Below are 22134 nucleotides of genomic sequence, written 5' to 3'. Positions count from 1 at the left end.
TGAACTACGACATAGGTGGCCTTCCAGAAATATGGTCATCCCTGGGTCTCATGCATCTTTGCCATCAATGAGGAAAAATGAAAGGGAGCTGCACGTGAGTATCAATTATTCATCTCTCAGTTTACTCAATTAAGTACTTTGAGAAAGGAGGTAGGCAAGAGCTGAGAGTAGAGTCTTATCATTTAGGGGGTTTAGGCCATGGCATTTTCTAACCCAAGAGAGTGGCCTGATAGCCATGTGGACCAAGCTTCCCTAACCTAAGAAGAAGTGGAGCCAAGACTGAAGGAAGAGAGAAGGATGTCAGGAAAAGTTCCCCACCACTGACCCAATGATTTGGCATCACACCCATTGGCTGGTTCTCCAGGGAGGTTTATCAGCACCTTTCTCACCCCTCCATAAAACAGCATGGAGCCATGTAAGAAACCAAGCCAGCTTTGCATCATGGTTGCCAAGGACCCAACCTCTTAAAGAGAAACACTAATAGACACTGAATGCTTTCTTCTCAAGAGTAGAAGGACCTTGGTCTTTGTACCTGTCAACCATACTGAAAGGCTTGGGAATAGCTCCCTCGCAGACGGCGTCATAATCCTGCAGTGGGATCACCACCTGCAGATGCCAGCTTTCCGACTTACATGTATCAGAGCTCGTGTGTCCCTTAGAGAGATCTGCGGTAGGGACATAAAGCATAAAGAGCATGGACTCTGTGACCTAGGCGGGTTACATCACCTCCCTATGCGTGTTTCCTCCTCTGTAGAATGCCGACAATAATCTTACATACTGCAGAGTTGTAAAAATTCAACATGGAAATGCAGATAAAGTGCCTGGAAAAATTCTCGGTACAGGGAAAATGCTCAATTAATTGCTAGCTACCTTCATCCTAATTATAAGTCACGGTGACTCATGGCTCACACTCGGGTGACAGGCTACAGAAGTCGTCTTGATGTAAACACCCTTGAAGTTACACTTCTGACAACAAAAATGCACAAAAAGCCCACAAAAATATGACTGCACTTTGGGCCAGCTTACCAGCTCCCTTTTGGGCCTCTTTAAAAGTTCTGGGTTGAGGGGCGCCTGGGTGGCTCAGATGGTTGAGCGTCTGCCTTCGGCTCAGGTCATGATCCCAGGGTCCTGGGATCGAGTCCCGCATCGGGCTCTCTGCTCCTTGGGAGCCTGCTTCTCCCTCTGCCTCTCTCTCTCTCTCTGTCTCTCATGAATAAATAAATAAAATCTTTAAAAAAAAATAAAAAAATAAAAAAATAAAAGTTCTGGGTTGAGTGTTCAACAGGAAACGGTCAGCTGGCTGCACCACAGTTCTGGTCAATGGGCTATAAAATGACGGCCTCACCATCCGCCTGGGCGAACAGTCCCATTTTCAATGAGCAAAAATCACAGCCTCATGCCCGGCACAGCCCAGACTACCCACTGGTAAATGTCCCCACAAAGCAGTACACTGGCTTCCAAAGCAAATTCTAATCAGACCCTGTGACAACATTGTGAGGGTTCCTACCAGGCATCCAGGGTGGTTTACAGCGAGGTGTGGGCAAACAGAAAGGTCCTCCTGAGAACATCACACTTCTTTCTTTCTCCTCTGCAAAGCATCTGCAAGTGAGTTCTGCTTGTTAAAAAGCTTTCTTTATGAAATATTTTTCCTTATATTTTCAATGCAAGATTCAACCTGAACCATCTGTTTGTACTTACAGCCTCTTCGGCCTGAGGACAGGCCAAAGGGAACAGGTGCATTTTATAAGCGATACAAAGTCAGGCTGGGGTCCAATTTTCACTCCTGGTGCTTTAAGTGGCCAAGTATTTGTCCTGGCTTATTTAAAAAAAACAAAACAAAACAAAACAAAACAAAACAAAAAAACAAAAGCAAGCCTCAAGAGAGAAGTCACTATGAAAAAGCTACACCTAAATTTTTTAAAAGAGAATCATTTTCTCTGTACTCTCAAACTGGATCGGCAGAGTCCCTGAAGGATACTGAATTGTCTTTAGGAGGCCAGGCCCCTACTTTCAGAGTGAAAAGCTTAAAAAAGATAAATTCTATTCCCACTGTGTGGGAAGTTGACCATGATAGTTTGATAGTTTGATTTTGGGTTAGGTAAAGTCACCATCCACCAAAAAAAACAAACAAAAAAAAAGTTAAGGAAGAAAAAGAGAAATATATAGGCATATAATTTAAGTCAAATTCAAAAACTTCCATAACGAAAAATTCTGGGAACAGATTTTAGTCACGTGCACTGCAGATCTGCATCAATTAGGAACAAAATAGTTATTCATATCCTCCCGGTTCCTTAATTAAAGGAATCAAATACATCTGCCAAAATCTTAGCATGTGTGAGCCTTGAGAGTGTGCAACATTCTGCAACATGACAGACACCCATCAGTCAAGTCTGTCACTCAGGCGCGAAAACTTTTTTTTTTTCCTAGAATGTCTGCCTGACCTGGCGGTTGCTGGTACATTCTATAGCTGTGTGTTTGCTACGCAAAACGGTATTTCTTGTCACAGCCAGATTTCTTCCCCTTCTCTCTCAAGGACTATTTTAAGACAATAATAATACTGGAAGATAGTGGTAAAAAAAAAAAAAAAAAGGTCAATGTCGGAGCAGTCGGTATAATATCCTGAGGACGTGATCAAAACTCTCTGTTCCTGAAGAAAGCATCTTCTTCAGGTTATTATCGTCGGTGCTATGTTGGGAAGGCTCTTATTCACAGCGTTTCTACAGACCTGGTGACCCAATGTGAAAAATATCCTAATTCAGAATGACAGGCACTGCTGTACCCTCCCCATGGCTAGAGGTCATCAAGAGTGCCTGCCCCTTTTCTCCCCTGTGCCCACACTCACTGCACGCTGCTCTCTGTCCACCTGCTAGAAGGGGGAGCAGCGGTGCGGTGGTTGAGGCTCTAGGCTCTGGGTCCAGCTGGTCTGGTTTGACTCATGGCTTCCCCAGGGGTCCCTGGGCAAAGTACAGAGCTGTTCTGGGCCTTGTTGCCTCACCTGGAAAACAGAGAAAATGGGAACCCTGAGCTTCCAGGGTTATTGTGCAGAACGAGTTAATCCACGTCAAGTCTTAGGACAGTAACTGGGATACAGAGAGCGCCCAATCAACGTGAGCTACTATTGTTGCTGTTCTTCCGCCCCCTGTTGGCTCATCCCTGCTGACCATGCCCCCTGGAAGCCCCGCTTGCCCTCAGCCCTTGTTCCCTGCCTTCCTATATGTCTTTGCCTCCCTTTCCTTTGATGAACATCTTTGTTCTCTCTTAACGTTTTACCCTCTCTACTTTTCAGCACTGACATTCATTCACTCTTTTTGTTGGAGGAAAAAACTGAGCCTCTAGTCTGTCCCAGGCACCATGGAAGTAAAACAGACAAACAGACCATCCTCAAAATTACACGAGCCTCAATTACAGATTGGAATAAGGCCTGGAAAGAGAAAGTCAGGGTGCTGTGGAGACATCTCACACAAGGGGTACCTATTTTTGACTGAGGAGTATTTCAATAGTCCAGATAAGAGACGGTACTTGAGGTTCCATACAAATTTTAGGGTTATTTGTTCTGGTTTGTGACTGGAATAGCCAAAGCTATCTTGAAAAAGAAGAACAAAGCTGGAGGTATCATAATTCCAGATTTCAAGATCTACTACAAAGGTATGGTAATCAAAACAGGATGGGACTGGCACAAAAACAGATCAGTGGAATGCAACAGAGAGCCCAGAAATAAACCCACACCTATATGGTTAATGCATCTATGACAAAAGAAGCAAGAATTTTCAAATGGGGGAAAAGACAGTCTCTTCAATAAATGGTGCTAGGAAAACTGGAGAGCTACATGCAAAAGAATGAAGCTGGACCACTTTCTCATACCATCTGCAAAAATAAATTCAATATGGATTAAAGACCTAAAGGTGAGAGTGGAAACCATAAAAATCCTAAAGACAGCATAGGTAGTAATCTCTCTGACATCAGCCATAGTAACACTTTTCTAGGTATGTCTCCTAAGGCAAAGGAAACAAAAGCAAGATTCAACTGGGACTACATCAAAACAAAAAGCTTTTGCAAAGTGAGGGAAACCATCAACAAAACAAAAAGGCAACCTACTGAATGGGAGAAGATGTCTGCAAATGACATATCCAGTAAGGAGTTACTATCCAAAATATATGAACTTACACAACTCAACACCAAAAAACAAAATTCTAACTAAAAAATGGCCAGAGGACCTGAATAGACCATTTTTTCAAAGAAGGCATACAAATGGCCAACAGACACATGAAAAAATGCTCAACATCACTTATCATCAGGGAAATCGTGAGTATGGCATGATGTTTAAACTTGTCTAATCATTAGGTCGTACACCTGAAACTAATTTAACATTATGTGTCAACTACTCTGAAATAAAAAATTAAAAAAAAAAAAAAAGATGACACTTGAATGTGGATGGCAGCAGGGGAGTTCAAGGGAGAAGTGGAAAACATTTGAGCATCTCTTAACGGGTAGATTCTAGCTATCATCTCTCTACAGACAATTCCCAAAGTCTTTTCTTTAGGTCAAACTCACTCCTAAGCTCCAGGCCTGTGTATTTCCAGTGGGCTTCTGGACATTCCTAAACTTCTATGTAACTGTCTTGCTGTAACCCTAAACTCTTATTTTCTCCCAAAGCAGGTTCCTTTCCCTCACTTCTCTCTTTTATCTGAAATCAGTCTGATGTGGATTTCAGACTCCCTGACTCCTTTTCCTTCTTCATTAAGCTGCTCAATCCTGCAGCTTCTATAATTGGAACATTCCTTCGTGCTAATGCTTTGATTTCAACTTCTCTTTCTCCCACCTTCCCATCTATCTCCGACCCCCTGGCTTGACCAGTTCATGTCATTCCCCTAGCTCAAAGCCTTCAGCCTCTCACCATTGCTCAGGTGATACTGAAGGTCCTTGTTACTGTGGTCCCAGCCAACATCTGCCTGCTACTTAACATCTGTCTAGAGACCTCTTCCAGGCTGGTCAGGCTAGAATCACTTAGTTACCTATTAATGTGCCCCAGAGGTGTTGCTCATGCTTTCAAATCTTCCTGGTTTTTCAAAGCCTATCTCATCTCTTACCTTCATGAAAACTAGACTCATAATCTCCACAAAATGTTGAGAACACATCTCCCCTCTGAAAACTGAAGCACATTTACAGCATCCCTCTATGGAATAAAACTTGGGTTGTTTCTGTATTTTTCCTATCATACACACCAGACTGTTCTGCTCACCAAAGACTTGTTTTGCTTTGTGTTCCCTGCTGCGCACTCTGATCATAGCAGAAATATGTATTTTTTATATTGCTGTCCTTGTGAGCAAGCAAATGAAAACCAAAATATTCAGCAGCAAAGAACATAGAGCCCTACGGCTTCTATCTCAAATACAAGAACTCGATACTGCATTTCAAGATCATAATGCTTGTGAAAAATCTTCAGTGCTGAATGTATTTACTGTGATTACGTGCCCTATACTGTCAGAAGAACAAAGCTAATAGTGTTTTCAAACCTACCCACACCAGAGGTATTTTAAAAACCGTGTCCAGGGCAAAAATCAAGCTGTTATTTACAGAGACTTTATATTTACTGATTAGTAGGCATACACCCAAATGGCAGATATGAGGCAAGCTTATTTTGCCATAAACTAGGTTAAGGTTAGAGTCCCTTAAAAATATCACTTGAAGGAGTCACCTTCAAGGACTATTAAACCAGGAGCACTTGACCTTGGCTCTAAGATGGATGCTCTGTTCTGAAACACAGCTCAGGGCCTGCTTAGCTTTCTTGCCCTCTGTCTCTCTACATTTCCAATCTGTAAGGGATGTGAAGTTAAGCTGGTATGAGACTGAGAAAGGATAATCACTGGATGAGTCTAAAAGACCTTCTGAAAAACAGCCACATTTAAAAATTGGCACCCAGCACCAAAATATACTAGGAGTGGCAAAGACAACACAACTCAAGTAATGTGGACGTGATACCTTACACAAAATGGAGAAGGATCAGGATTCTAGGAGGAAAAGGGATGCTTTATTAATCAGATCTTAGGCAAGCAAGGTTTCTAATTACTTTCCATGTCACAGGGGTTCTTATGGAAATTAGTCCATTCAATAAATACTTTCTTGAACACTATGTGCTAGGCACTCTCTTGTTTAGAACCCTTTGAGCATTCTGTCTACCATATGACAGAGCCAGAATAGCACTATTTTACAACCCCTAAGGAATGAACAGGTCTAGTAAGTGGTCATCAACAGCTGCTAACATCACAGAAGAAAGGCACTCTGACATTATGTGCCTCCTGATGGCAGGAAACAACTCTAAAAATAAAGTCAAACCTAGATTTGACCAAACCTGTAGATCCAACAACTAATCTACAGGGAAAATGGGAGAGATGCACACGTTGAAAGAAACTGTGGAGATGTCATCAGCAAAATCTGGACTATGGGATAAACAAACCAATTTCTTCAACAAATATCCTCACAAAGAACAAATAAGTGACCGAGTGGGGGGAAGGGGGTTGTGCTTAACACACAGACCTTATTTAAATCCTAATCCAAACTAACCAAACTGTTTCTGAAACAATTATGACATTTGAACACTGACCAGTAAGAATTAATTAATTTTGTAAAGGTATAATGCAATTATAGTTGCTTTTTTTTTTTTTTTTAAAGGAGTCTTTACATGGATGCAACTGGAGGGGATTATGCTAAGTGAAGTAAGTCAAGCAGAGAAACACAATTATCATATGGTTTCCCTCATATGTGGAACATAAGCAATAGCACGGAGGACCACAGGGGAAGGGAGGGAAAAGTGAAGGGGGAGAAATCAGAGAGGGAGATGAACCATGATAGACTATGGACCCCCGAAAACAAACTGAGGGTTTCAGAGGGGAGGGGGATGCGGGGATGGGGTAACTGGATGACGGGTACTAGGGAGGGCATGTGTTGTGATGAGCACTGGGTGTTATACACAACCAATGAGTCATTAAACACTGCATCAAAAACTAATGATGTACTATACAGTGGCTAACCGAACATAATAAAAAATAATAAAATAATGTATATAAAAATAAAAAAAGGAGTTTTTAGTTTTTAGGGATTCTTTTTTTTTTTTAAGACTTTTTAAAAAAAGATTTTATTTATTTATTTGACAGAGAGAGACACAGCGAGAGAGGGAACACAAGCAGGGGGAGTGGGAGAGGGAGAAGCAGGCTTCCCACCGAGCAGGGAGCCCGATGCGGGGCTCGATCCCAGGACCCTGGGATCATGACCTGAGCCGAAGGCAGACGCTTAACGACTGAGCCACCCAGGTGCCCCAGGGCACCAGTTAAATTTTATTTTTTATTTTAATTTTTTTTATTTTTTAAGATTTTATTTATTTGACAGAGAGAGACACAGCGAGAGAGGGAGCACAAGCAGGGGGAGTGGGAGAGGGAGATGCAGGCTTCCTGTGGAGCAGGGCGCCCAATGTGGGGCTCGATCCCAGGACCCTGGGATCATGACCTGAGCCGAAGGCAGACGCTTAACGACTGAGCCACCCAGGCGCCCAAGATTAATATTTTTTTTTAAAGATTTTATTTATTTATTTGACAGAGAGAGACACAGCGAGAGAGGGAACACAAGCAGGGGGAGTGGGAGAGGGAGAAGCAGGCTTCCCGCTGAGCGGGGAGCCCGATGTGGGGCTCGATCCCAGAACCCTGGGATCATGACCTGAGCCGAAGGCAGACGCTTAACCGACGAGCCACCCAGGCGCCCCTAGTTTTTAGGGATTCTTAATGTTTGAGGAAAATAATGTGATACCCAGAATATATGCTTCAAATTCTATGGGGGTGGGGGCTGGGGGAAGAAACAAGATAGGCCATGAGTTGAAAATTCTGAAACTGGGTACAGGTACATGGGGGTTCTTCTATGATGTTCTGTCTACTTCTGCGTATATTGGAACTTTTCAAAAATAATGTTTAATATACTGAGATGCTTAGATGAAATGCATTTATATGCTGTTTAGAGGTAACTTACTACTACCTCTGCTGGTGGGCAGGCTAGAGATGGCAAGGTAAAGATGAAAATGAATTATTTGGGATCTTAGCTAAACTGGTTAAAGCAGGAAACTTGCTGTTGGATCTTCATCTCCCCAACCTTTCAGTGATGAAGATCTGAAGAATAACCAAATCAACAAAATGTGGCACTGACAGAAGATGTATCAAAGTCCCTGAGTAATTTTCCAGCTGGCCTATAGTCTAGTCCTTGAATAAAGAATACAATGATAGGCAAAGACATTTGTGCTAATTCAACAATACAAGCCAGTTCAATCCTGAGGCTTTAATGTAGGTAGACATTCCTGGACACATTGGTTTAGGGTAAAATGAATCCAAGGGTCTGTCTTTCCACCCAAGGTAGGCTCCTTGGAGTATATATAGTTCCCGAATTACTTGTATGTACAAGTCAGTTAAAGCTGAATACTGCCTTTTAAATTTAATTTAATTTCCTCAATAAAGCTCGGAGTGTTCCTTGCTAATATAATAAAGAGAAAAAAATAGGCTGTGACAAGCCATACAATTCTGGCTGGTAAAGCAGACGGAAATAAATATTCAATTCTTAGCCTGTTTATAGCAATCATGTGTTTTTCACGATGTCTAATGCAGTGATTTAGAATTCAGAGCTGTGCTGGATTGACCCATACTTCTGCTTTTTGTGCTCAACTTGAAAAGTTTGCAGTAATCAAAGTATACCTCAGAGGCATTGAAATAGCCATCTACCATTTTAAAAGATTGTATATGACTATACATATATAATCATATACATAGATCAACTTCTATATTGGGTGAGTTTTGTTTTTTTTCCTTTATACTTTGTTTCTAGAAATAAAGATGTCTTAATAAATTATTTTGTAAGCACATTTAAAAGAAATGTCTTAAGACTGCCAAGTCCTTTTTTTTTTTAAATTTTTTTATTCTTATGTTAATCCCCATACATTACATCATTCGTTTTAGATGTAGTGTTCCATGATTCACTGTTTGCGCACAACACCCAGTGCTCCATGCAGAATGTGCCCTCCTCAATACCCATCACCAGGCTAATCTATCCTCCCACCCCCCTCCCCTCTAGAACCCTCAGTCTGTTTTTCAGAGTCCATCATCTCTCATGGTTCGTCTCCCCCTCCCGATTTCCCCCGCTTCATTCTTCCCCTCCCGCTACCTTCTTCTTCTTCTTTTTTTCTTAACATATATTGCATTATTTGTTTCAGAGGTACAGATCTGAGATTCAACAGTCTTGCACCATTCACAGCGCTTACCAGAGCACATACCCTCCCCAGTGTCTATCACCCAGTCACCCCATCCCTCCCACCCCACCCCCCACTCCAGCAACCCTCAGTTTGTTTCCTGCGATTAAGAATTCCTCGTATCAGTGAGGTCATATGATACATGTCTTTCTCTGTTTGCAAGTCCTTCTGATTATAGATTTTTCTGGGGGCTGGCGAGCTGCTTGGTGAGACTTGCAGGCCGTGCTTAGCACACGGTTTCCACATCCACTCCAGTGAATGAGGGGAAATTCCTGGATCCTCATCCTTAGCCACTAGTCTTCCCCCTCTCTGGGTAAAGAGGAAAATGTACCCCTTTCTCCCTCTCTGCTCACTCTAATGGACAAAGAGAGAAAGAAAAATGGGAGGAGTATCTGGCTGCCATAAATAAGCACTTGATGGTTTCGATTTAACTGTAAACTCTAAGCTTCTTAAAGGTAAGGGCTGTAGTCTTATTCTTTTTTTTTTTTTTTGTACCTCCCACAGACTTCGCACAGAGCCTTATGGAGAGCAAGAATTCAAAACTATTTGCTGAAAGACATAAAATTAATTTGGTAGGAAGGTGAGGCGGGATTTGTCAAATGAGATTCCTAAAGCCAGAGAAATCAGCCAATCTATGCTCTGAGATGATACAAGGTTCCACAGGGCAGGAAGAGAGAGTCTTGGGTCTGGGAGAGTGACCACTGGCCGTCAGAAACATAGCTTAAAATAGCAAGTGCATCCTTAGAGGGTGAGTCTTGAGAAGTGACAGAAAACCCTGGAAGTGATAGAAATTCTTTGGAGTCTTGAGGTGCTATAATTTATTTTGAAAATAACAATATGTACATGGTCGAAATTAAAGACGGTATCAAAGGGTGGCTCAATGCTACATCCCACGGAGCATGAGGGTGATGGTTTGAGAGAGAAATAGAACACAGTAAATTAAGGAACCCCGGGGCAATATTCCTGTGTCCGTGTGTCAAAGAGTGACTGACATCTCCCATGCTGTTTACCCCAAAAGATGGAGTGATAAAAGAGGGACAGTTCACATCAGCCGATGAGAGAGAGTTCAGCTTTGAATAAGAATATTTACATTGAGAGGTGACCAAACTAGAAGGGACGGAAGTATTATTAATGTGTAAGTTGACGTTGGAGGAGGTGGATTCCAGTGAGCAAGAGTAGTGGAAAATTAAGAAACTCTATTTCCCCTGCACATCTGAGTGTAGACAAGGAAAATCGGCAACCCGGAATCACTGCTTTCACTGTTCCTTGAAAATCAGGTTGTTGCTGTTTTTTGCCCCTGACATCGCTAATAATCTAGAAAGAAGTTGGGTAGCTCTTTCAGAAAGAGGACTATTCGACGATGTCTCATCTCCGCCTCCTGAGGATGCACGTCATTGTCTGAAGCCAGATTAGCAGGTGCTTGAGAACTCAGCCAGCGTGGTGCTGGCATCTAGCACGGCGTGTTTCTGGAACCGCTGGAGCTGGATGACCGCAGACAAAGGGGCAAAGTTTACGAATGAGGACTTCATATGGAGAAACGAAGGGAGGAAGTGAACAAGACATGGAGGACTCCAGGCAGGCTCACATTCAGGTGGGACAAGGATATTGTACATAGGCATCAGGTTTTAACTTGCCCAAGTCACTAACAGCTATGGACAACTGACACGCCCAGGGGACAACTTGCCCCTTTCTTGTAGAAAAGTGCACAGATATGTTCTTTTTTTTTTTTTTTTTAAAGATTTTATTTACTTATTCATGAGAGAGAGAGAGAATGAGCAGGGGGAGCGGCAGGTAGAGAGAGAGAAGCAGGCTCCCCGCTGAGCAGGGAGCCCAATGCGGGACTTGATCCCAGGACCCTGAGATCATGACCTGAGCCAAAGGCAGAGGTTTAACTGACTGAGCCACCCAGGCACCCCCAGATGTGTCCTTTTTTTTTTTTAAGTTGAAATTTAATACATAAATTCATTAATAACAGATTGCTCTTGGCCATCTCACTCATGGGGGAGGGAGAAATTCCCCCATGGAGATTTGCTACCTCACTGTACAGAAGTGAGGAATTTCCAGGGAGAGAAAGCCAGGACAGAAGAGTTATACTTGCCTGATCAAAGCACCACATTTAAAAATGTCTTTGAAGGAAGAACACTGGTGACATCAAAGGAACATTCCCTTGCACGGGAAGGGACCTGGTAGAAAGTGTTGACTGATACTGACAGGAGCTAAAGCCTCTCAGAAGCCAGTACACTGATCTTTCGGGAAGACCTAGAACTAGTATGTGGCCCAAGAAGTCCCTTGCCTTTCACAAGGCAGTCACCCAGGCCCTTTTCCTGCAGAGTGTGGGTACTTGGCACGGGATGTCAAATGAATAACATAAAGCCCTGTTCAAATCAAACCGATTTTCCCCTTAAGAAGCGTTTCCAGTTGCTGGAGTTGCAAGCTTCTGGGAGGAAGACAAGATCTTGCTTGACAGGTGCACAGCAAGCTGGGTAACAAGCCACAAGATCGTTCTGAACCATTTCCTAAACTTTGTAATGTTTTCTCAGACCCAGGAAGCTCTCTAACACTCCTTCGATCTCTGCAACTTAGTCTGTCACCAGATTCCAGAAGTTTCTCCTAAGCTATGGAGCCTCAACTCCATTTTATAAACTACCACCCTTTTGTCTCCTTTGGTTTGGGTGTTGACAACCCTGCTCTATTTCACAAGGCCATCCATGTGACTGACTGATGCTGGCATCCACAACCGGATCCACACTGGCCAACCTCAAAGCCTTTCCAGACCCATCTTCAAAGGCAGAGTTGCCACCATCATGCCCGCCTGAGGCCACTTCCCCTTCCTGCTACAGCTCCTTTCTCTGGTTTCCCAGGACTCCCAGTGGGGAGGAGGATATAGCCTGTGGGGACATTTCCTTCCTTCTCCTGCCTCCCCTCGGATATTTTGTAAGTCATTCCACTTGGGAACCTACATAGATCTTACCTCTAGATTTCTGGTCAACCACAAAATCAAAGACGGGCTGGTTCTTTTCACACCAAAGCAGAAAACCCTAATATATCAGACATAGCATCGTTCTATTTCATAAGCCCAAGGACTTCAGCTCCCATTAAGTTCAATTATTGTATATTTCTATTTCTGTGTGATAAGTTACTTCAAATGAAAGCTGGTTAGACACGGAACCACCACCACCACTCCTCAGGGAATATCTGAGTTGTCTAATTTTAGGTGATCTTTTGGGAGGAAAAGGAAAAGGAGTTTACTTAGGGCCAAGGTAGATACTTTCAGCCTCCTGCTACCACTCTTTCTGTAGAAATTTTCATAACGCTCCATTTGGTTTGGAGTGAGGGTTAAAACAAATACTGGCTTGATAATCCCGTCATTTCTGCAGCTGATGAGAATTTTCGAAAGCTGCTCACACAGGAGCCGACAGCACATCTAGAGCTCTATCTCCCTCTCCACAACATGTGAAAAACAATCTGTGAAAAACAGTCAACTCCACCGTGCCCATCACATTTCTCAGAAATAAGTTTTGCTTTTAAGTTGATAGGATTTCACGCACACGCAGATTGGTCACAGTTGAAAAGTGTTAATGGGCTTGTTTACACTTTCCAGTAAACTTTTAAAATTGAATGTTTGGATTGCTAATTTTATTTTGTGTTCCTCAGTGCCTTGGCACTTTTTTCCTCTCTCTCTCCTTCGTGAAGAAGGTTGCAAGATTTCATGAACTCCTTGCCCTGTCCAGATCGAGTTCTCTACTTTGATAGAGTCCCTTCTACAGCTCCTTGTCCACCAGCTCCTTGTCAGAGTGGGGAAAACCAGTCACTGGGCAATTCCAGCCCATCCTGTTTGAATCTGTGTCGGTACTTAATGTTTACATTCCAGGAGATGTTCCCTTTTTCCACCTACAGACTCCTTAGGCGTTTGTAGTCAGAGACACCTGGGTGTAAGTCATGACCCAGCACATGAGCTCTGGGGCCCTGGGAGGTGTCACCTGCCCTGAGTCTCCACTTCTTCATCCTGGAAAGGAAATCACACCACTCACGTCACAGGGCCGGTGTGAGGATCGCTGAAGAGTCCACCTATAATGTCAAGTGCTGCTCGGGCTCAGAGCGAGTCCACAATAAATGTCAACTGAACCCACATGCAGACACAATGAGCCCTGGAAATGTGCCTCTGCTGTAGGAAATCGTGTGCTTAAGTATTGTACTGCGTACACACACAGTACAATTATATATTATGTATGATGTGTTCTAAATGCTAAGCTACTTTGGGATCCACAGGTTCTATCTAAGATGGAACCCTGCCTGCCTCCACCCAAAATCGGAAAAGCTGGTTTTGCAAAGTATTGAGAATGACTTGTCTGGCTCAAACTGAGGTATCCCCTAGTTGGTAGAAGGTCAAGAACAGCAACACAGAAGAGTAATTTGACTTCTGTAGGCTCCCTCAAACTCTCTTGTGCTGACCATCTTGCCGTTTCCCTTACTACCAGCAGAAGCCGCCTGCCATCACCCATCTGCACCATGGCTGAATCGCAGCCACCAGCAAAAGCCTGGACAAACATCAGCCGCCTTCCAGGACTGATGGACAGTTGTGTTGTTGGCGTAAATGGAGCCACCAGGCATGACCTAAACAAACTGTTATCTCTAGGGCTTCCCCAAAAGACTAACACTGAGCTAACTGCTATTCTTTTAAGTGATTTAAGGGGTAGGAAAATGAAGTCATACAGTTCCTGTTCTCCTGGGGAGCAGATTTTAGAAGGCAAATATTAAACCCTCACCCAAGTAATTGCAAAATAATTTAGAAACACCAATGGCTATATTGTAGAGTTAGACGAAATCCTATGAGCATTCAAAGTCTCCTAGAAAGGCTTATTACTAGAAACACATGTGGCAAAATCCTGTACTTTTGGCCTCTCCTTCTCAGGAACTCCTATCAATTGTATTAAGTCCCACAGACACATGACCAGCCATTCAACTAAACCCTAAGTTTTTCTGCTTCATTTGTCACCAATAACCTATAGTCTCCCTAAATCCTTCCCTATTGGATGTATCTTCTGCTTCACTGGAATATCTACTCAAGTACTTCTAATTTATTTTATTTTTTATTTTTTTAAAGATTTTATTTATTTGTCAGAGAGAGAGAGACAGAGAGCAAGCACAAGCAGGGGGAGTGGCAGGCAGAGGGAGAAGCAGGTTTCCTTCTGAGCAAGGAGACCGAAGCGGGAGTCGATCCCAGGACCTCTGGGATCATGACCTGAGCTGAAGGCAGACGCTTAACCGACTGAGCCACTCAAGTGTCCCTACTCAAGTAATTTTTAAACAAGAGACTTAAATACACATCCGTCAGAAGAGCTAAAACAAAAAGCACCAACAACAGCAAATGCCAGTGAGGATGAAAAGAAATTCGATCGCTCACACTCTGCCTGTGGGAATGTGAGAGGGTGCAGCTATTCTGGGAAAGAGTATGGCAGCTCCTTACGACACTGAACGTGAGCTTCCCATGTGACACAGCGAATGCACTCGCCATTTCTACCAGAGAAATGCATTATGCTTATGTAAAAACCTGCATGCAAATGTTGACAGGAGCTTTATATGTAACAGTCCAACACTAGAGAAAAGCCACGTGTTCTCCAGCAGGTGAATGGTTCAATGTGGTATGTCCACACCATGAAGTATCACACAGCAAAAAGGGGCAAGTACTGATACACACAATGACCTGGATGGATTGCAAGCTCATTATGCAGAGTGAAAAAAGCCAATCTCGGAACAAAGCCTACAGGACTACATTTATATGGTTCTTTTTTTTTTTTTTAAAGATTTTATTTATTATTTGACAGAGAGAATGAGAGAGAGAGAGCATATGAGAGGGGGGAGGGTCAGAGGGAGAAGCAGACTCCCTGCCAAGCAGGGAGCCCGATGCGGGACTCGATCCCGGGACTCCGGGATCACCTGAGCCGAAGGCAGGCACTCAACCGACTGAGCCACCCAGGCGCCCCATTTATATGGTTCTTGATATGACAAAATTATAGAGAAAGAAAACAGACTGGTGGTTGCAAGGGTTTGGGGAGGGGCTGGGAGGGAGGGAGGTGGCTCTGATTATGTGTAAAAGGGTAGCATGAGGGATGTTTGTGAAGGAACTGTTCCATACTTGACTGTGGTGGTAAAGTGAATTTATGTAAGCACAGAATTGCATAAAACCACCTACACATATGCCCATGCAGACACACAAATGAGTGCTTTGGTAAAAGCTGAAAAAGGTCAGTGGATAGTACCAATGTCAATTTCCTGATTCTGGTATTACACTAAGGTCATACGGCATGTTATCACTGGGGAAATGAGGTGGAGAGTATACACAAATCTCTCTGTATTATTCTTCCGACTACATGTGAATGTATAATGATCTCAAAATGAGCATTTTTGTGAAAGAGGATTTTTAAGTGGAAAACTTTTTCAAGTCCTTGAGAATGTGATAATGTCTTTATTCTCACAAGGAAATCTAGCTTGGCCAGGCAAAGACATCTATGTCCATAATTCGTTTCTCTCAGACTAGAGTGTGGAAGGCACCGTGCTCCTCTTTCCCAGGGACCTTTATGATTCTTTCCAGCCCAAACAGTCTTTGATTCTAGGAGCTGGTTTTATTTATTTGTTCACCAACTTTGACTTTGTTTTCTGTTTATATTGCAATGGTATCAAAATAATAATAGCATACAGAGCACAACTCATAATCTGAAACAATGGAGCACATCAAATGTATCATGGGATTAGTGTTTGTAAAACATAATTCTAAAGACAGTGAATTTATTTATGCCTCTTTTGGGCAAGTCATCTTTCTTTTTTTTAAGATTTATTTATTTTTTAGAGAGAGAGAGTGAGAGTGTGTGTGTGCATGAATGGGGGAGGGGCAGAGGGAGAGGAAAGAGAATACCAAGCTGACTCCTCGCTGAGTGTGGAACCCTATGTGGGGCTCGATCCTACGACCCTGAGATCATGATGTGAGCTGGAACCAAGAGTCAGAGGCTTAACCAACTGAGCCACTCAGGCACCCTGGCAAATAATCTTTCAAGGTATGGTATAGAGATGTGGGTTGGTAACATTCTTGCACTTAATAGAAATGAGATCTGAAGCATTTTTTTCCTCTTTTATGGTAACTGGGAGGGATAACTTATATGCAACCAATATAAAAAAGAAAGAAAAAACTAAGCGCAAGATATTAATGCTGAACAAAATTACAGCTGAGGGGTAAGCACTAGCCAAAACGCTAAATTTAGTAGTATAGAAAATCATCTACTTGGTGATCCACGCTAGCATGCCCATAGCTGAGAAGAATCCAATCTACACGTTTAGAGCTTGCCATACATAGTTAGAAAGAAAGATCCCACTCTGCATGTCAAAAAGGCTCAGTATTCTTAAGACTGGTTTCATTAAATTCTGAGAGCCTATTAATATTCATGGTGAGACATTTGTGTGAAAAAAGAAAATTTGTTCCACACTATTTAAAGATTAATAACTTTGCTGCTCAACAAAAAATGATAATAAATGTAAAATGAGTCATTTGGGTCATTAATTACCAGGATTGTGTCTGGTAGGACTCCCACTTAAAGGAATAAGAAATATTTGGATCATAAACACAAGTTCTCACTAATGTACTTTGCATTGATGTCATTTCCCCAGAGTTATCAATAAATATTGTAGGATGTAATAATTTATCAAATTAATTGATAGGGGACTCTTTAAATTTTTCATAGATATGTTATGTCAGAGAAGAAATAATTATAGTAAATTAAAAATGAACATAAGAATGAAGGGGGGGAAATCGGAGGGGGAGATGAACCATGAGAGACAATGGACTCTGAAAAACAAACTGAGGGTTCTAGAGGGGAGGGGGGTGGGAGGATGGGTTAGCCTGGTGATGGGTGTTGAGGAGGGCACATTCTGCATGGAGCACTGGGTGTTATGCACAAACAATGAATCATGGAACACTACATCAAAAACTAATGATGTATGGTGATTAACATAACATAATAATAATAAAAAAACAGAAACAATTTAAAAAAATGAACATAAAAATAGTTCCCAATTATTCTTCCAAAATTAATAAATTTCAATTTGAAAGAATTTTTTACATAATCTTGTAATATGTACTGAGTATATACAATAAGCCAGGTACTGCACTTGGCAGGGAAGGATCAGGAATGAGCTTTGGCCTTTGAGACATTTACAGACTATGTAAGGAGACAAAACCTACACCTAAAGAAGACATGGGTCAGTATTCAATAAAGTCAAGTCTAACGACTTCCACAACACTGCTTCTATGGGAAAACGATTGAAAGATAAATATACTTTTGTTACACAAGTGGCTTAATACAGGGACAATCGGTACTGTTTTTCAAAATAATCCCAAATGATTAAAAACGGAGATCATCTGCTTTATTACATTCTCAGTGCCAACCTGGCAGGCACAGCGTGAAAGCGGGTTCTTCCTCCAACAGGCAGAACTCAAAAATCGCCTAGATACACACAAGTCACCAAAGATAGATTTTCTTGGAGATGTGACCTAAACGCGTCTTTGTCATCTGATAGTTTATTGCGCTTATTCCTTTGTTCAAATACATATTTCAGTAAGCACTTACTAAGGACCAGGAGATGCAGATACAGTGAGAGATGAAGGTTTGATCCTCAAACTCGAGGACCTGCACGCGAATAAATAAAGGAGTGTGCTAAATCCTGCAAAAGAGGTCAACCCAGGGTGCCTGGGGAGCCACAGCATGGTGGTCTCAGAGGAAGCGATGCTGGGGGGTGGTCTCCGAGAGGAGCAGGTTCTTCTAGGTGAAGAAAAGCGGGGAAGAAGAGCCCAGCTCAGTGAGGCATGGAGGAAGAGGCCAAACCTTCACAGAGTGGGTCCAGGAGATCAGAATGACTGGAGAGAGAAGGTGCTCTGGGCGGAGGCAAGAGAAGGCCAAAAAGGAAGCCAAAGGAGCGTCTGGAGAAGGTAGCAGGGGCCAGAGCAGGAAGGATCTTAGTGTCCCAAGGTAGAACGAGTGGGCTTGGGTTCACAGACAGTGGGGAGCTGCACTTAGAGGATCTTAAGGGACTGGTGTCTTCTGATCAGAGGATCACTTTGGCGGCAGCCTCGAGGACACGTTGGAGGGCAATGACATTAAAAATGAGTAAAAATGCTACTGCAAAAGCCCCAGGAATGAATCATCAGGGTCTCAATAAAGGCAGGGGCTATGTATATGGAGCAGAGGGGGCGGATCCAAGACTGACTGAGGAGGCAGACTCGATGACTTACTGAGTATAAAGTATTGCCTCTCAGCTTGTTCATCATGTGGGGATGGTTTGAATAAACCCTACTTCCTGCTTTTGATAGCAACAAGTAACCTCTGACGGCCTGCAGGACTCTGTTGTCACAACTCTTACCCTGGGTCAAGCTCACTTACGGGCGTAGAAGGCTGTCAGTGACAGGCAGAGTGTGAGGCCCAGGGAGTGGAAATGCTTCCAGAAAGGGGACCCAATTATTTACATGTCCATTCCCCCCAGACACTGTCAATAATGTGGAAACTGGGGAGGACCCAAGATCTGGATCTGTGCTTCTGTAAAGAGGCTTTGTTTGAATCATATGAGGGGTAGGCTCAGCAGGTTTGAAAGATAAAGTACATTCAGTTTTCTAGAAGAGTTCCAAGTGGCTAAGGTGCTCTGTGGAGGAGTTGGCCAGGGATGGACCATCACAGAGGGCAGGCTTATAGACTAGGGCCTAAGCTCGGGCTGGGGAAGCTGGGGAAAGTGGAGTGGGGCCGCTCCAGGGAAACTGGCAGAAAATGGCTCTCTGTGGGAGGAGGCAGACCAGGCCATTTTGGACACAAGAGTCCAGAAGCAGCTCTGACTGGGACTGAGGGAAGGAGACTGTGGGGAGCGGGACACAAAGGACACCAGTGACGCTGGGTCAGTGAGCCACGCAGGTGTCTTCTGGCCAGCACTCATGCAAGGGAAATGGGATCCTGGGGTCTGAGATGTCAAGCCAAAAAATGAAAGAGTTGGAATGGGCAGGAAGCAAGAGGCCAGGGAGAGGTCAGGAGGTTTATCATATCTGCCTGGGAACAACAGACAAGCTCGAGTCCAAAGGTCTGGGATTCTTGGATTTGCCACTTCTAAGCCCTTCAGAGGACCCTGGCCTGGCCAGAAAGGGCCTTCTGACACGATTTGGCTCCTGACAGCTTTTCTCTCCTGCCTCACATGCTCTCCGTTAATATTAACTGCAGCAATGCCAAAGACTTCTAGCTCTTAGATCACGTCCTGCTACTTCATGCCTAGCTTACATTGTTCTCTCTTCCCAGAAACATGCCTCTATCACATTGCCTGCCTGGAGAACTCTTCTTCAGACCCAAGCTATGATGTCACCTACTCTGATCCGCCTACAGCCTTAGAATATTACCACTGCACTTCATACGCTGCATGACAACGATCAGACATGGTGGTCATTCACCTCATGTTGGCAGACAATAGGCCTGCACTGCTTGTCCCATAAGTAAATGAAACGATGTATCCTAAGATGGGCCCAGTTCACCTTTCTGTGGCCAGGCTGCTGACAGAGTGAAGCAGTCCCCTGCTTGCTGTGGGTCTACAGTCTTAGTGGAACCACCTCACTGAGGCAGAGGACTGTGAACCATAGAGAGTCCCGATCCTTCGGCACTGGAACCAGCCCTGCGGGGACCGCACACCTTCCATGCATCTCCATGGCACCTCAGCTGGCACTGAAGCCAGGTCCTACAAAGTGAGGGATGTGCCAGGCCAAGAGACACCCCCAGCAACACCAACCACACATCCTGTTCCAGCATCCAGGGTGTTGGCCCTTCAGAGGATGACCTGAGGAGAGAGAGCGGATCGCTGCCTGGCTCTAGGATGGAGACCCTGAACCTGGGACAAGGTGGGTGGGGGTGTAATGGGCGCCAAGGGATTCAGGAATTGTGGAGTGGATGGCCACTTTTCTGGGGAGACAGTTCACAGCTTTCGTCGGTTTTGCCAAGAGGCCCATGACTATGAAATATGAAGACCCATCATTGTGGAAATGTGCCCGAGTTCCTCATGGCAGCTCTGCTCAGAGAACCAGCTGCTGACTGCAGATCACAGAGACCTTGTCACGGTCAAGGCAGATCACGGAAAGGACTCGGGTTCCCCCACAGTGAGGCATGTACAAGCTCCCGCACCACCCTGAGAAAAGCCTTTCTGAAGACGAATGTTGTGCGTAATTTAAAGAAGTTCCATGGTCTGTGTTTGGGTCAAGATCAAATGCAGCCAGTCAGAGGGAGTTAGTTTTAGGACCTCTATGTTGACCTTCCTTAAAACAAGTCTTCCAAAAAAAAAAAAAAAAGAAAAGGCAAATCCCCAGGGTCTCATTCCTGACGGAGAGTCATGTTTGACCTTGTTCTATCTGGGCTCAGGAAACACGAATAAACAGACAAATCTGGTGCTATGGCTCTTTTACATTTGACTCCCTTCCCCTTTTTTTTTCTGGCACAGGAGCCTGTGTTTTTAAAAGAAAAAAAAAATGCTTTCCATATTAAAGAGGCCAGAAGCACACACACACAAAGAGAAAGCAAATCTAAAACTGGAGTGGCTTGTACTAAACTCTGGGGAATTCAGAGTCACTTTTCACCCACATCCTGTAAGGGCAGAAAAAGCACAGGAAAAGGTTTCTACTAAAATGTGTGCATGTTTTTGTTTTTTTTTCTTTTTTAAAGAAAAACATGAATCATTCATATCCACCCAGATATCTTGAATAGCACAGCTGGACATTTTTTTTGTTTGCTTAGTTCCCACTGTTCTTCCCCTGACTTCTGAAAAGATAATTTTTTAAAAAAATCCTTAGAGTGAACCTTTACGTTTCAATTGTTAAGAGCACATACTTTGTACCCAAACAGGTGTGGGCTCTGCCACTGACTTGCTAAGTAATGCTGGGCAGGTTTCTTAACCTCTTTAAGAGCCTAATTATCCCACCAATTAAAATGGGAATATGAACAGTATGGACGTCAAATGGATGCTGAAATGTATGTTAAAAAAAATCGTAGGCTAGCGTGGCTCACTAAGCATTAAGAATAGGAGCTGTGCAGGCGCCTGGGTGGCTCAGTTGTTAAGTGTCTGCCTTTTGCTCAGATCATGATCCCAGGGTCCTGGGATCGAGTCCCGCATTGGGCTCCTTGCTCAGCGGGGAGCCTGCTTCTCCCTCTGCCTGCCCCTCCCCCTGCTTGTGCTCTGACAAATCTTAAAAAAAAAAAAAAAAAGACTAGGAGCTATGGAGTAACATCTCTATCAATGCAACAACCCCTCCTCAATGACACCTTAGTGCATTCTCCTGCACATCATAACACGTAGAAAGAAAAGACCCATAAATAGTAGGACTGTGTTTCTCAGCAAGGATTTGTCCCCCTTCCCTCTGCATAATGCCGGTCATCTGTCCAGGCCCACACAAGATCCAGAAAGCCAGTCTGGAAGAGACAGCTCATACTTCCCAGGAACCAGGCGCTGTGAGTCCTATCTGCCCTGGCCAGGTCGGAGCCCAACGTCTGCCTGCCTTCACCGTGCCCAACTTAGCTGGGAATCTAGATGGTTCTCCCACGTGCACCTGGGCCACAAAACACTACTTCTGAGAATTTGCTCATCAAACGATCATCATTCTTCAGAAGCCATCAAGCTCCACTTTCCTGTTTTTCTCCAAGGGAAGTTTTACCCACCTTCTGTAAATTCACCATGTCGGAAACATCTCTCCCAGGTTCTGAGTCTTATTATTTGGTTGCTAAGAATTGCAGGCTGGGGGACTCTAACGTCCTCCTTCCTTCTGACAATCACTGTGGCTAAGTTTGCATATTATGGTC

General features: G+C 43.6%; 1 protein-coding gene across 9 annotated transcripts in view; it reads right to left on the bottom strand.

Annotated features, from left to right (window-relative positions):
- The window catches only part of PIP5K1B (phosphatidylinositol-4-phosphate 5-kinase type 1 beta), a 307231-nt gene that overhangs the window by 88657 nt on the left and 196440 nt on the right, over positions 1-22134 (bottom strand). The window lies entirely within an intron of this gene.

This window comes from Mirounga angustirostris, unplaced genomic scaffold (assembly GCF_029215605.1).
Source record: "Mirounga angustirostris isolate CCGP_5_RB_7025 unplaced genomic scaffold, mMirAng1.0.hap1 SCAF_15, whole genome shotgun sequence".
NCBI lineage: Eukaryota > Metazoa > Chordata > Mammalia > Carnivora > Phocidae > Mirounga > Mirounga angustirostris.
This window is presented reverse-complemented; position numbering and strand designations above follow the sequence as displayed.